At 35.6% G+C, this 14166-nt stretch overlaps 1 protein-coding gene across 9 annotated transcripts in view; it reads right to left on the bottom strand.

Annotated features, from left to right (window-relative positions):
• PIEZO2 (piezo-type mechanosensitive ion channel component 2) overlaps positions 1-14166 on the bottom strand; it is a 431477-nt gene that overhangs the window by 153323 nt on the left and 263988 nt on the right. The window lies entirely within an intron of this gene.

Raw genomic sequence — 14166 nt, 5'->3', positions numbered from 1 at the left:
GGGTTAAAGCACAGCACTAAGAAGCTAAAGCTACTTCTGCATGAGTTCAATCCCCGCCTGCCCTGGAGGTGACCCACATGGCATGGCACCGCAGACCTCTCCTAACCTGCCAGCTTCTCCTCTCAGCAGTGTACTTTGTCGATCTTCCTGTTCTGCTCCCCACTCTGTCTCAGGTGAATCCTCTAACTGCCCCCGCATCTCTGGCCTGTACCCCAGTCTGTATGAATAAATAAATAAATCTTAAAAAAAAAAAGTTAAAAATTTCTATTGATAGAAATTTTTAAAGCTCCAAATTTATGGAAGCTGTAATACAATGCTGCCCAAATTATTTTAAGATTTGATGCAATCCCAGTCAAAATCCCAGCAGTATTGCTGAGGAAATTGATAAACTGACTTAAAATTCATATGGAAATGGACCTTAAAAATAAAAACTATATAGGTCCAAAAGTTATTATAGATCTACAGCAATCAAGACAATGACCGTGGTATAAAATAGAATTTATATAGAGAATGTATACATGGGCACAGATTTTTAACAAATATACAAAAGAAATTCAGTGAGGAAAGGATAATCATTTCAACAAGTGACTATGGCATGGGAAAGAAAGAAAGAAAGAAAAGAAAGAAAAAAAGAAAAGAAAGAGAGAAAGGAAGGAAGGATGGAAGGAAGGAAGAAACCCCAAAACAAATATACAATTTCTAGAAAAAAATATAGAAGAAAATTTATGAAAATTTATGAAACTGTTTCTTAGAATCTGGGTTTCACAAAGATATAAAGACTTCTTTTTAAAATAATTCTTTGTTTTATTAGACTTCTTAAAAGAGTGAATTTATATATTTTATTAATCCTGAAAAAAAATTTGCACTGTAGTTCTTCAAATATTAACTGCCCTGTTCTCTGTACTTTCTATGTAGGTTTCCAATCAAATGGAAGATAGACCTTCTCACCTAGTCTCTAGCTCTTAATTTTAACTTTTACCTTTCTTACATGGCTTTGAATTTATTCTGACTAATCTTTCTTAATTCAATTCTTAGCTGTGGACTGACAAAGATTCCTTAATCCCCACGCCAGAAGCATTAGTTCATAAGAAAATCTAGAAAGAAATAGAAATTCAAAAAAAAAAAGAATGTGTTCTTGTAAAACACTACTAAGAAAATGATAATTCACAGACTGTTGAAATATTTGCAAAAACATGTCTAATAAATGACTTGTATCCTGATTTCTTAAATAACTCTTCACACTTAACACCAGGAAAACAAACAGCTTTGACTTTTTAAAAAAAATATTTTAACAGACATTTCATCAAAATGACCCCTTCGTAAAACTAGCTAATGAAAATCTCGATTTCCGTAATCATTAGGAAATGAAAATTAAAGTGAAACCACACGGAATTATAAATCCACACCTGTTAGAATGCCTAAATTTAAAAAGATCAGCCATATTCAGTAAGACGTGAGGAACTCAAATATAACATGGCCAAATCAACAGCGTCTAGACTGGTGAACAAACCAGGACTGTGCCAGCTGCTGTCCCATGGTAAAACATGTTAACAACAACAATAAGAAAGCACACACTTGATGATTCCATTTATATAATATCCTAGAAAATGTAAACAAGTCTAGTAAAAGATATCAGCTCAATGGTTTGCCATGGGTCTGGTGGGGAGGAACAGCAGGTGAGGGTATGAGGAGACTTTTGGGTTTCATAGAAGTGTTCATTACCTCTATGGTGGTGATGGTTTCTGTTTATGTCTAAACTTGTCAAATTGTACAATGCAGTGTAAGTAGGTTTTCCAACTCTTGCAGTTTATTACATATCCATTATATATCAAGAAAGCTGTTAAGATGAACAATTACAGCATTTACTCCAATAATGAGTAACTAGCACATTTATGAAACTGTTTCTTAAATTTTCTCAGCAGAAAATTTCCTTCGAGAAAGTTTGAAGAGAATATCAAAGCCTCTTGTTTCTCATACGCAGAGTTAGTCTCTTATCCATGAGTCACAGATGCTTAGAAACTAAAAAGGAGATACAACCCAGGACTACCAACATTCTGAACTTTAGTAAGGCCAGCAGTTACAAAGCATTATCATCCAGTATATTTATCCTCAAAATACTCACAAGTTAGCCAAATTGGCTTACATTCAATCAAACTAAAAAAATTAACAAAGTGTTGCTGTCATCAATTAAAATCCAGACCATGGCGGAGAATCTTAACTTTAACAAACAAGCTGTTCACATTTTTCAACAAAGTTTGATAGTAAAATCGTGGCTTTGTTCCAAGTTGCCTTTTCTCAAAAGACCACTTCATATTTAATTTTTCAAAAATTGGTATCTCAACTTGAAGGAACAGTTCATCTTTCTACAAGAAATTCTACCATCACTTCCTATTTATTTTTAAAGTTAAAAGAACCTACATATGCCATTTAAACAGAGTTTGTAATATGCTCATTAATACCTGTCATTTGAAGCAAAAGAAAAAACAAAACAAAACTGTGAACTAGCACTAATCTACATTCCTCTCATATTCTAAAAGAGTACATGTAAAATGAATCTTTTTTTTTTTTTTGTCTTTATTAACTTAGGAAGGATTCACTAGAGCCTGCAAAATGCTAAGGCTGGCTTCACCTATTCAGGGAACACAAGGATAAATTTAATGTGCTCCTGGGCCCTCCCTGGTGGCGCAGCGGGTTAAAGCACTGCATTAAGAAGCTAAAGCCACTTCCGCATGAGCTCGATCCCAGCCTGCCCCGGAGGTGATCACATGGCGTGGCAGACCTCTCCTGACCCGCCCGTTGCTCCCCTCAGCAGTGTACTTGGCGAGCCAGACCTCTCCTGACCCGCCCGTTGCTCCCCTCAGCAGTGTACTTCGCCATCTGCCTATTCTGCTCCCCGCTCTGTCCCTGGTGAATCCGCTCACCCTCCACATCTCTGGCCTGTACCCCAGTTCCATATGAATAAATAAATAAATCTTTAAAAAAAATTTAATGTGCTCCTGCCTTTGAGCTTGGCACACCTGCTCACACCTCTTGCCTGAATCCAAAGCCTGTGTGTCCAGAAGGACAAGCTCTGCCCACCTCCATCAGCCTGGCCACTGGGCTGCTCCCTGTTGCTATAACTACAGGTGCCCTCTATGGGCTCCACTATAGCCCAGGACCTCTAAGAGAGAAAGAAAGTGAAAAAGCTAGTCACCTAAACATCATTTTGGAACCAGGTAGTATGAGGTAAAGTTCATAAACATCCTACAAGGCAGTGGACACATTACAAGATGAGTTTAGTACTGTATGACTATATTATGATCACTATACTCAGTATAGATAATAGGGCACAAGTTTTGGGGATACAAAATTAGGATCAAATCCTAGTTTTGTCAAATGTGTGACTTCAATGTGTTACTCAATCTCTTATAAGTCTCAGTTTTGTCTCTTAAAAAAATGAACATGAAATAATAACACCTACTTTCTTCTATGTAAGAAATACAGACATCAGAAAAGTGTATCATACAATGTAAGTGACCAAAATCAGGCAATACAGTTGTGCCTAACTGTATTGCCTAAAATTCAAATGCTTGCTTGAACTCAAAGTTTACAGATAAAGAACACAAAATAGTATGCTTTATTAGTGCTAATTAGTTCTGATCAAAGGTTTGAATACCTAATTACTAGGTCCACATATTTAACAAATTTATTAACACACCTCCTAACATTCCTTACTATGTGCTATGAGCTCCTCCCTCCCTCTGTCCCTCCCTCCCTTCCTTTTTTCCTTCTTTCCTTCCTTTTAAAAAGATTCATTTATTTATGCATACATACCTGGGGAAGGGGCAGTGTGAGGATTCATCAGAGACAGAGTGGGGAGCAGAACATGCCTACTGACGAAGTACACTGCTGAGGGGAACAGAGGACGGGTCAGGAGAGGTCTGCTGCGCCACGAAGATCACCTCCAGGGTGGTGATTGAACTCATGCTGAAGTGTCTTTAGCTTCTTAACACTGTGCTTTAACCTGCTGCACCATCAGGGAAGGCCGAACTCTTTCTATTTAAAACTCATATTAACTCATTTAATATTCACGATAACATGATGGGAAGACACCATTCTTTTAAAAATATTTATGTATTTATTTGTTTTAATGGAGAAACTAGGGTGTAGGCCAGAAGTGCAGAGGGTGAGAGGGTTCACCAGAGATAGAGTGGGGAGCAGAACAGGTGGATTTTCTGATGTGTACTGCTGAAGGGAGCAGCAGGTGAGACAGGAGAGGTCTGCCATGCCATGTGGATCACTTCACTGACCCAGAATCAAACTCAGACTGAGAAGTGATAGCACTTAGACTGGGACTTAACCCATAGGCCACCAGGCAGGCCTGAAGGTACCATTCTTAATATAATCATTCCTATTATATATATAAATAAACCCATATGTAATATTGACTTAGGTATGATTAAAGAATATGTCTTGTTTAATAAGGTGAATACTAATACACATTATTTAATTGTCGGCACTGATTTTTTTTTTTTTTTTGTATCAGCAATACAAAGATTGTGATGAGATTTTTAAGAGTAGATGAATGGGATTATTTTGTTATGTGGATTTTACTAAACTGCTAGATGCCCTATAATTGGACATCAATTGACAAAGAAAAACATTATTACTTAATTTCACATGTGACAGTTTAATAAAAATACTACAACTATGTGTGTTTCCTACATAGAAAACTCCAGAAGGCAAGTAGAACCCACACTTTCCAGTCACCCTCTGCTGGCCCGCACTGCAAGCCCCTATGCCTCATCTTTCCTGCATTCACCACCCTGCTGCAGCGAGGTAGTAGCCTCAGGCCTCAGACAAAGCCCAAAGAAGTAGTAAACATTACCTCTAAATAAGAGGTAAACAAGGACCATGAGAAACATTTTGAATATGAACTGAAATCTCTAATTGATTCAAAAGTGAAAGCTATGTAACTTACTACTTTCACCATATTTATGTTAACCAGGGAGGGGTAAAGATAGTGTTGATTTTTCTAAATACATCTAAAACTATCATTTTTCTCAGGCAAAAACAAAGTACTTGCCAACACCACACTTAATGAACTGCAGATCCCATAACCCCCTTATTTTCTGCTAATTTGATATTCAATATCCAGAGAACATGCAGTGAGTTGCAACCATGGGTTAAAACTGACAGTGACCTTGCTGGGGAGTCATTTCCTTACATATCTTTGACCCAGGGCAGTCAGTAGGGCTGGGATTAGGATACGCAGAGACAAGTTGTACATTCTTTTGTAAAGAAAGAGATAAAACACAAGGGTTTTTTAGGAGGCAGAGAGAGAAAACACGATTAGACATGGATTTCCTGAGAACCCACTATATAGAGGAGCCCGAAGCCAAGACCTGGTTGGCAGACAAATAAACGGGTTACTATGGTTCAGTGCAACAAATGTGCACAAAGCAATTGCCCAGGCGGTAATTCTTGTTTCTCACAGATGGGAGATTTTAGGAGGTGCCTCTGCTAGGTTTTGAGGAAAGATTAGCTATGAGGGAGAGAAAAGACATTTCAGAGAAGGAAACAACTTGCGGAGTAAAGTCAAATGTGCCCAAGAAATGTTACATTTAATACCAGAGGAAGTTAGAATTGTTAGTCATGGGGAAATTAATTTGAATAATAAAAATTGTTGATGTGCATAATATAATGGCCATAATGATAAAAATAGTATCTTCTATTCTTTACAAAACCCTCACTTTGCCAATATCTGGATGTGTTTTCCTCTTTAATACAACATCCCCCTTCTGAAACAAGCACTATTTTCATCTCTGGAAATAGGCATAGCTACACAAGTGAAGAGAATTTAGTAACGTTGTACCTGAATGCTCTTTCTAGATAGCAACAGGGCCATGATTCACTTCTGAGCTGCTAGACTCCAGAGAAGGAGACTGAAGGTAGTGAAGGGAGTCTTTCCATATCATCCTATCCTTGACAGAGGGAGAGCACTTGGGCAGAACGTCCTGGGTCTATAACTGTGTGTGTGTGCGGCCAAGCTGCTCTTGTAGATAAGAACCTTCCAGAATGAGTCTGCAATGTGAGGCACCATGGACATTCTTGGTACCCACAGAGAACAGGGCAGCTTCTCCATGGAAGTGGAGAAGAGACCCTTCTGGAAAATGTCCTCAATAGGAAAAGGACAAGAAAGAGGTTCAGGACATTTAGTCAGGCTAACATTCTGGCAGTGAGGTTGGGAACTTTGGGGTCTGATAAATACACATTGTACAAAGCTGCATGGACCTGGGTAGAAATGGCAGCTGCTTTCATATACAATGCCAGGTGTCATGGCTGTGGAAGACACCCGATTTCTCAAAACGGTGGGATCAGCAACACTCCCACTTTATCCCCAAGTGGCCACAACATGTGGAAAATTGCCTACTTGGAAGTGGGATTCAAATATTAGTATTCTGTTGATTTTCCTTGTATCTGTGTAAAGTCAACTGATTTTTCTTTTGGTGCTTATTTTTCATCTTTGAGATAAACACAAATGAACTTTGAAATCTGTAGAATAATTCAACGGGGTCATTAGTAGTCTACAAAATTCAATAAAATGTTTGGCTATCATTTACTCCCTCTATAAGTGCCATCTTCTAACAAAAATGTAAAGGGAAAGTGTTCACTTGGCTGGCTTAATTTACATTCTTTAGCATTAAAATAACCTGCTTTACATTTATTTTTTCTCAATTCACTGGACTGTTTTTGCATGAAGCTCTTGCCAACTGGTCTCCATTAAAAACAAGTTCGAGTTTCTGTGCTCTTTCTATTACTAAACTTCAGATTACCCTAATGCAAGACAGGCACACGAAAGCAATTCTGAGTTAGCTGCAAGTGCATTTTTTTAAATAACCTAGGTTATATAGCAGTGAAGCATGCTGCAGACGAACTACCAGGAGAAATGATTTCATTGCTTCATTTTCTAAAGGACCCACTTACGTCTCCAAATTAGAAGGAAAAGACATAATAACATTGAGCCCTTTATTACTCCTTACATATTATTGACACTTTTATAAGTGATATGAAAATAGTATAAATTCATATAGAGGCACACCTTGGAGATGAGGCACACCACAATAAAGCGAGTTAAATAATATTTTATTTCCCATTGCATTTAAAGTTATAGTTACACTACATTGTAGTAATTTAAGTGTGCAGTAGTATTATGTCTATAAATGTTCATAAGTTAATTAATTAAAAATACTTCATTTGTAGAAAAAAATGCTAACCATCATCTGAGCCCTCAGCCAGTTGTAATCTTTTTGTTGGTGGAGTTTCTTGCTTCACTGTTATGGCTGCTGCCTGAGCTGGGTGCTGGTTCCTGAAGGCATGAATGAAGTGAGATTTTCTTAAAAGAAGATAGCATTGAAGTTTACTGTGTGATTTTCTTTCATAAAAGATTTCTCTATGGCATAAGATACTGTTTGATAGCGTTTCACTCATAGTGGAACGTCTTTCAAAATTGGAGTCAAACTTCCTGAACCTGCAGCTGCTTGATCAACTAAGTTTATATAATATTCTAAATCCTCTGTTGTCATTTCAACAATATTCACAGCATCTTCACCAGAAATAGATTCCATCTCAAGAGACCTCTTTCTTTGCTCATCCATAAGAAGCAGGTTTTTATCCCTCAGAGCTTCATGGTGAGACTAAAGCAATTCAATCACATCCTTGGCTCCATCTCTAATTTGAACTCTCTTGCTATTTCCACCACACCTGAAGTTACTTCCTCCAGGGAAGAACTGAACCCCTCAGAATCATCCATGAGATTTGGAATTAACTTCTCCCAAATTCCAAATTATTGGTATTTTGACCTCCCCTGAAACACAAATTTTCTTAATAGCATATAGAATGGTGAGTCCTTTTCAGAGGGTTGTTAAGCCCTTTGGCTCTATCCATCTGATATTTTACTATCTATGATGGCTATAGTGTTATGAAATGTAAATTTAAATAATAAAATATGAAAGTTTAAGATGAGTTGATTCATGTGTTGCAGAACAGATGTTCAGAGGCATGAAAACATTAATCTTCTTGTACCTAATATACCAAAGCTCTTCAGATTTGGGAGGGAAAATACCACTTTCTGACACAGTGTCTTAACCTTACCATAAGTACACTCATAACAATCGAATCATGGGCCCTGAATTATGTTTTGGAGAATATGGCGATGCAATTGCTCAGTGCATCAAAGGAATGAATCCACTGATTATGCCTCAAAGGCAACACTGCTCACCTGATTCTCGTCCACTTAACCTTGATCACCTGTTTGTCCCATGCATTTTCTGGGCTCCACCCATCTTCTCTACATCTTAACCTTGGTAATGTAATGGGGATATTCCACTATAGGAACCAATGGAAGAGACCTATAATCCCTTGAAATAATTGAGTTAAAAAAGGAAACCATCTTGGGGCCCTCCCTGGTGGCGCAGCGAGTTAAAAGCACAGCACTAAGAAGCTTAAACCACTTCTGCATGAGTTCGATTCCCGCCTGCCCCGGAGATGGCCACATGGCGTGGCAGACCTCTCCTGACCCGCCCGCTACTCCCCTCAGCTCCCCACTCTGTCTATGGTGGGTCCTCTCACCCTCTACATCTCTGGCCTGTACCCCAGTGCTGTATGATTAAATAAATAAATCTTAAAAAAAAAAAAAGAAATCACCTTAAGAGTAAACCGAATTCCCAGATCTGTGCCACACCTGGGTTAAGATATTTAAATTTATAACACTTGCATAACGAGGAACACAAATTGGTTAATGATCATGTGGGGCCAGAGTAATTGAAACTTGAAGGTTCTGCAGCAGAAGCAAGCACTCAGCAGCCCTGTAGCTCTTTATCACAGCTGAGGGGCCTTGGGCTGTATTTGTTCATTGTGAGCTTTAATTTAGAAACAGCATATCCCATGTCATGTCTCAAGACTGCAAACACAAAGGATATCTAAAGCCACCATTAAAAGTCAGGCATTACCCAAAAGTAGATGACTGGATTAAAAAGATGTGGTACATATACACAATGGAGTATTACTTAGCAATCAACAAAGATAAGCACATGCCTTTTGCAGCAACATGGATGGAGCTGGAAGGGATCATGCTTAGTGAAATAAGCAGAAAGAAAAGGAAAAATACCGGATGGTTTCACTGATAGCAGGAGTATAAAGGTTCAGGTGAGAAAATAATGTTACTAATGAACAACTATATATCAGAGACATTTTATGGGAGTAGAATGGAAAATGGGATCAAAAACGATGCGGGAGGGAAATTCACTGGACTATGGTGATGGCACATGGGTGATTTGGTGATGGGAAGCCCAAAGAAATTACAACTGAGATGGAAAAATGCACAAAATGATGTAAAAATAAACTATTATGTATTTTTTAAAAATAATGGACTCAACTGTTACGAGATATGGTCTAGTTCAATTACAAATTTTAGATATCTGTGGTTAAAAACTAATCACATTTCAGAACAAATGCTAAGGATTTTTGTGTGGATACTGTTTATGAGTTATAAAAATAAAGTGAGGCATTAGCTAAATCATGATACATCTCTAAAGTCAAATATTTTGCAGTCTACACAAATTACATTTTAGGAAAACATTTTATAATGTGGGGAAATGAAGAACTTGAACAAAGTGAACTATAAAGTAACATGGGCACTGTGATTTAATATTTAGTTTAAGAAAATATGGAAACAACCTAAGTGCCTACTGACACACACACACACACACACACACACACACACACACCCCTCAACCATTCAATCAAATTCTGCTTTTTGCAACAATGTAGATGGGACTTGAAGGCATCATGCCAAATGAATAAATCAGAAGGAAACTTACACAGAGTATCAAAACAAAAGATAACAAATTCATAGAAAAAAACCCTTGGATTTTGGCTTACAAATGTAGGAAGAGAGAGGGAGAGACAGAGGTAGATGGTTAAAAGTTACACACTTCCAGTTATAAAAAACTAAGCACTATGGATATAATGTAGAACATGATAGCTCTAGTTTACAGTGCAGCTTATATGAACATTGTTAATATAGCCTAAGATTTCTCATTCCGGGAAATTTAGTTTTGTTTTTCTTTTTTAATAATGTCTCTATAGGAGAATGAATACTAACTAAACTCACTGCAACAATCATTTCACAATATATTTGAGTCAAATTATTATACTTACAGGTTAATATACTTAGACATTGATGCAAGTCAATTACATCTCAATAAAACTGGGGGAAACTTTGTTAAAAAAACACATATATGCACTGGAAGAATATAAATCAGAAAACAAAGAAAATGGCATTTCTTGAATAAGATAAGGATTTTATATTTGAAATTTGAAATTCATTTTTTCCAAATTATCATCAACATCCATTATATTAATGGTAAAAGAAATCAAAATCTTCTAAAATAAAGACAATTCTAGGCAAAGAGAATCTTTGGAACTTATGAGACAGAAAACTCCGACTCTGGTTAAGAAATTTGTGACAAATAACTACATATTTATGATGCTAATTTGTAATAATTTCCAGTTTGTTTTCTTTCAAACTGGAAATTTGGGGTTCATTACAGTGCACTGAAATTACCCATTATGAAAAAAGCTTTTGTTTTAATGTATAAATTCCAAGTTTTCTAAGACTTAAATGCAATGTTCTACTATTATGAATTAGTGGGGGGGAATCTAAAACAAATAAATGTATATACAGTATAAATATATATATGTGTGTGTGTGTGTATACAGATATATGTACCACATATATATTTTGCATTGATTTAGTTCAAACTGTCTATGCCTGGATAAGCAAACTAAATTATAATGATTTACTCTATGAGAATATAGCAATAGGTCTTTTAAATTCTTTAAAGTTATCATTTATCAAAGTACAATTATAAAGTTTGTGACAATTGAAAGGGAAAATAAGTATGATATTACGTTATTAAAGCTGTTATTAGCTATACCATAGATCAGAAAATATGGTTTATGACTCATGAGTTGACAATTGTTTTCAAAATTCTAAGTGTTTGGGAAAAAATGAAAGGAAAATCATATTTCATGAAATGTGAAAATAATTGAAATCCAAATTTTGCTGGCCACAAACAAAACATTCATGCAATATAGCCACACTCATTCTTCTGAATTTTGTGTATGGCTGCTTTTGGACTACAATGGCTTCTAGAAAGGACTTTGACATGCACCCATGGGTCTACAAATCCTAAATTATTTAAACAGTAATCTACAGAAAAAGGTTGGCTCATGTATATGAGTATGTTTCTAATATTCTTTGTATTTCATGCCATCAGTCTCTAGATGGCAGAAAAGATCCTTAAACTAGTAGGGGGAGCTTCTGGTGAAGACCACGTTCCCATAGGAGGAATAGGAATGACAATTACACTCCCAATTAGATCATCCCCCCATTTCAGTCCTTCTAACAGTACAAGATATTTTTCCTATTTGTATTCAATAAGCCAAAAATGAAATATCTAAAAGAAAGCAAAGGATTAATTTAGTCTAGACTAATTTCTGGCTTAAAATTTAGCATTAATTCACACCTGCCTAAAATAAATCATATGTAAATATGTGCCATTAAAAAGCTTCTTGACTACCCCCACCTCAGTTTTCTAGAGAAATAATTAACAAATGAAATTATATTTAAAGTATACAATCTGATGATTTGATATACATATGTGTGTAAAGTGTGTGAAGTGATTACCTCAGTTGCTATTAACACACTAATCACTTTGCTTTTTTGTTGTTGTTGTTAAGGATATTTAATATTCACACTCTGAGGAGATTTTAAACAACAATACTATTAGGTATTAGTCACCTGGCTTTCATCAGATCCTCAGACACTATTTCTTTTATAACTGAAATTGTACCATTTTACAAATTTCTGCTTATTTCTCCTACCCTATTGCTCCTGCTAACCAGTCAGGGGCATCAGTTCTTTTTCTTTGAGAACAACTTAATTTTTATTTTATTTAGCTTAGATTCTACAAGTAAGTGATACCCGGCCATTATTGTCTTTTCCTTTCTTTGGCTTATTTCACTTTGTTCAATGCCCTTGAGTTATAGTCATGCTACCAATGGTAGACCTTTCTTTTATTATGAAATTTAATACTCCATTATATGTATATACCACATCTCCTTGGCCCTTTCATGCATCAGTACACACTAAGGTGATTTCCATGACTAGACTCTTTAATGTTTATATCTTATTGAACTTTCAGTTTAAGTTAGAATTCAATAGGGTGTGTGCTTGCATGCTGGGTACTGTCTTACTTCAAGAGAATTTAAGGTTTAGAACTTGATTGACTTTTTTGTAGCACTGAATGGACATACACAGAGACTACCTTTTATTGTGACTGTATTTTATGCAAAGATATAAAACCAAAGCTAATACATTGCCTCTTCATAGTTTACTATTACATAAAAAAACACATTAGGGTATCTTATAAGAAAGATGCCAACCTATAAGTTGATGTGAAAACATTCTCTTTCTTTTAAAATACAGATGCCTCAACTCTGAACCACAGCAAAATGTATCTATCCCACTTCCCAAAGGCATCAGAGAGAGTTCTAGCACATTCTCCCTCCCACTTTTACAGTCTCTTACTATGTCTGTTCCCCTTTCTTTCTATTTTAACTTTCAATTAAGAACTTTTCCACAAAGAGAAGTTAAAATAGCACAATATAACCTTATGCCAGTCACCCAGTTAAATAATTTAACTTCTGTCACACTTAAATTTGTTTATAACCCAGAAGAAAGTTGCAGACAATGTGATATTTGATTCCCAAATAATTTGGGATGTATTTTTTTAAAATATTTTCCTGCATCACCATAGTACCATCATGAGCCTCAGAACTGGAAATAATTCTATATTATCAGCTAGTAGCCAATGAGATTTAAAATTTCCCATATTTAACCCTACAATGTCTTTTAGAATGTGCCATTAAACTAAGATGCAATTAAGAGTCATTTGCTCACTATGTTTCTTTAATTTTTAAAATTAGAACAGCTTCTGCACTCACTCCCTCCACATACACTTCTTTTTCATAATTCTGATTGCTGAGGAGACCAGATCATTTGCCTTGTAAAATCCCCATTCTGGATTTTTCTGAATGTTTGCCCATGGGGTCAATTAAACTGCTCATATCTCTATTTCCTATAAATGAAATATTTTAAGAGCTTAACAGTAAGATGCTCTCTACTGCACACAGCATTATAATGATATGTATAAAATGTTGAGCTGTCCCTAAGTAATGTTATTTATGATCAGTTTCTTGACCATTGCAGACTTGATTTTTCTTTTACAATCAGCAAATAATTGGTGAGGTCTTTGTCATTGTTGCAAACATCCTTTGTCCTAATGGCCTTTTAAAGTGATAGTTTCAGTTTGTGGCCAGAATCAAGTATTTCATTAAGAATTGATAAATGGTAATTTTCTAACCATTATTTCTTTCCCTTTCATTAGCTGGCACTATCTTGGAAGAAGATTTCCCTCATTAAGAATGGTCTACAGTTCCTTTTAAAAAGCCAGAGTAAATGCTGAATTCTTTACTTTTATTCCTCATTTTCACAAAAGGGAGTTAATGTAATAGTCATACCCAACTGAAGGAAACTGGGTCTCTATCTCTTACATTATGAAATAGATTTCTTTTTAAAATTTTTATAATCAGTTACTATTATTTTTTTCTCAAAACATTTTCATATAGTATTTTTAAAGTGTTAAAAGTAACATGTTATGTTAGAGATTATTTAGCAAAATAAGAAAACAAAATTAGCTAAAAATCTATCCTTCAAAGATCATTACCTGTATATATATATATATATATATATATATATATCTTACAGACAAAAGCTATCTCACTATATTTCTGCTTAGTAAGTTATTTTTCCAAACAACATATATTTTTTTTTCTTTTTCAGGCAACCACCATTCTGCTCTCTGTCATTATAAGTCAGCTTGTATTTTCTAGTATTTTAGACAAATCGATTATTCATTATAATAAATAGTTACTGGTTACCAATAATAATTTTATTTTTTTTCCTGTTCAATTTGTTCTTTTTGCCCTCTGAGAGCTCCCAATAGCTGTAATCTTTGATACAATGTTATTACATGTGATGTAAAATATTCTTCCTGAATT

This window comes from Condylura cristata, unplaced genomic scaffold, assembly GCF_000260355.1.
Source record: "Condylura cristata isolate star-nosed mole 26May11 unplaced genomic scaffold, ConCri1.0 scaffold00016, whole genome shotgun sequence".
Taxonomy (NCBI): Eukaryota; Metazoa; Chordata; class Mammalia; order Eulipotyphla; family Talpidae; genus Condylura; species Condylura cristata.
Note: the sequence above shows the minus strand (reverse complement) of the source record. Positions and strands in the feature narration are given on the sequence as shown.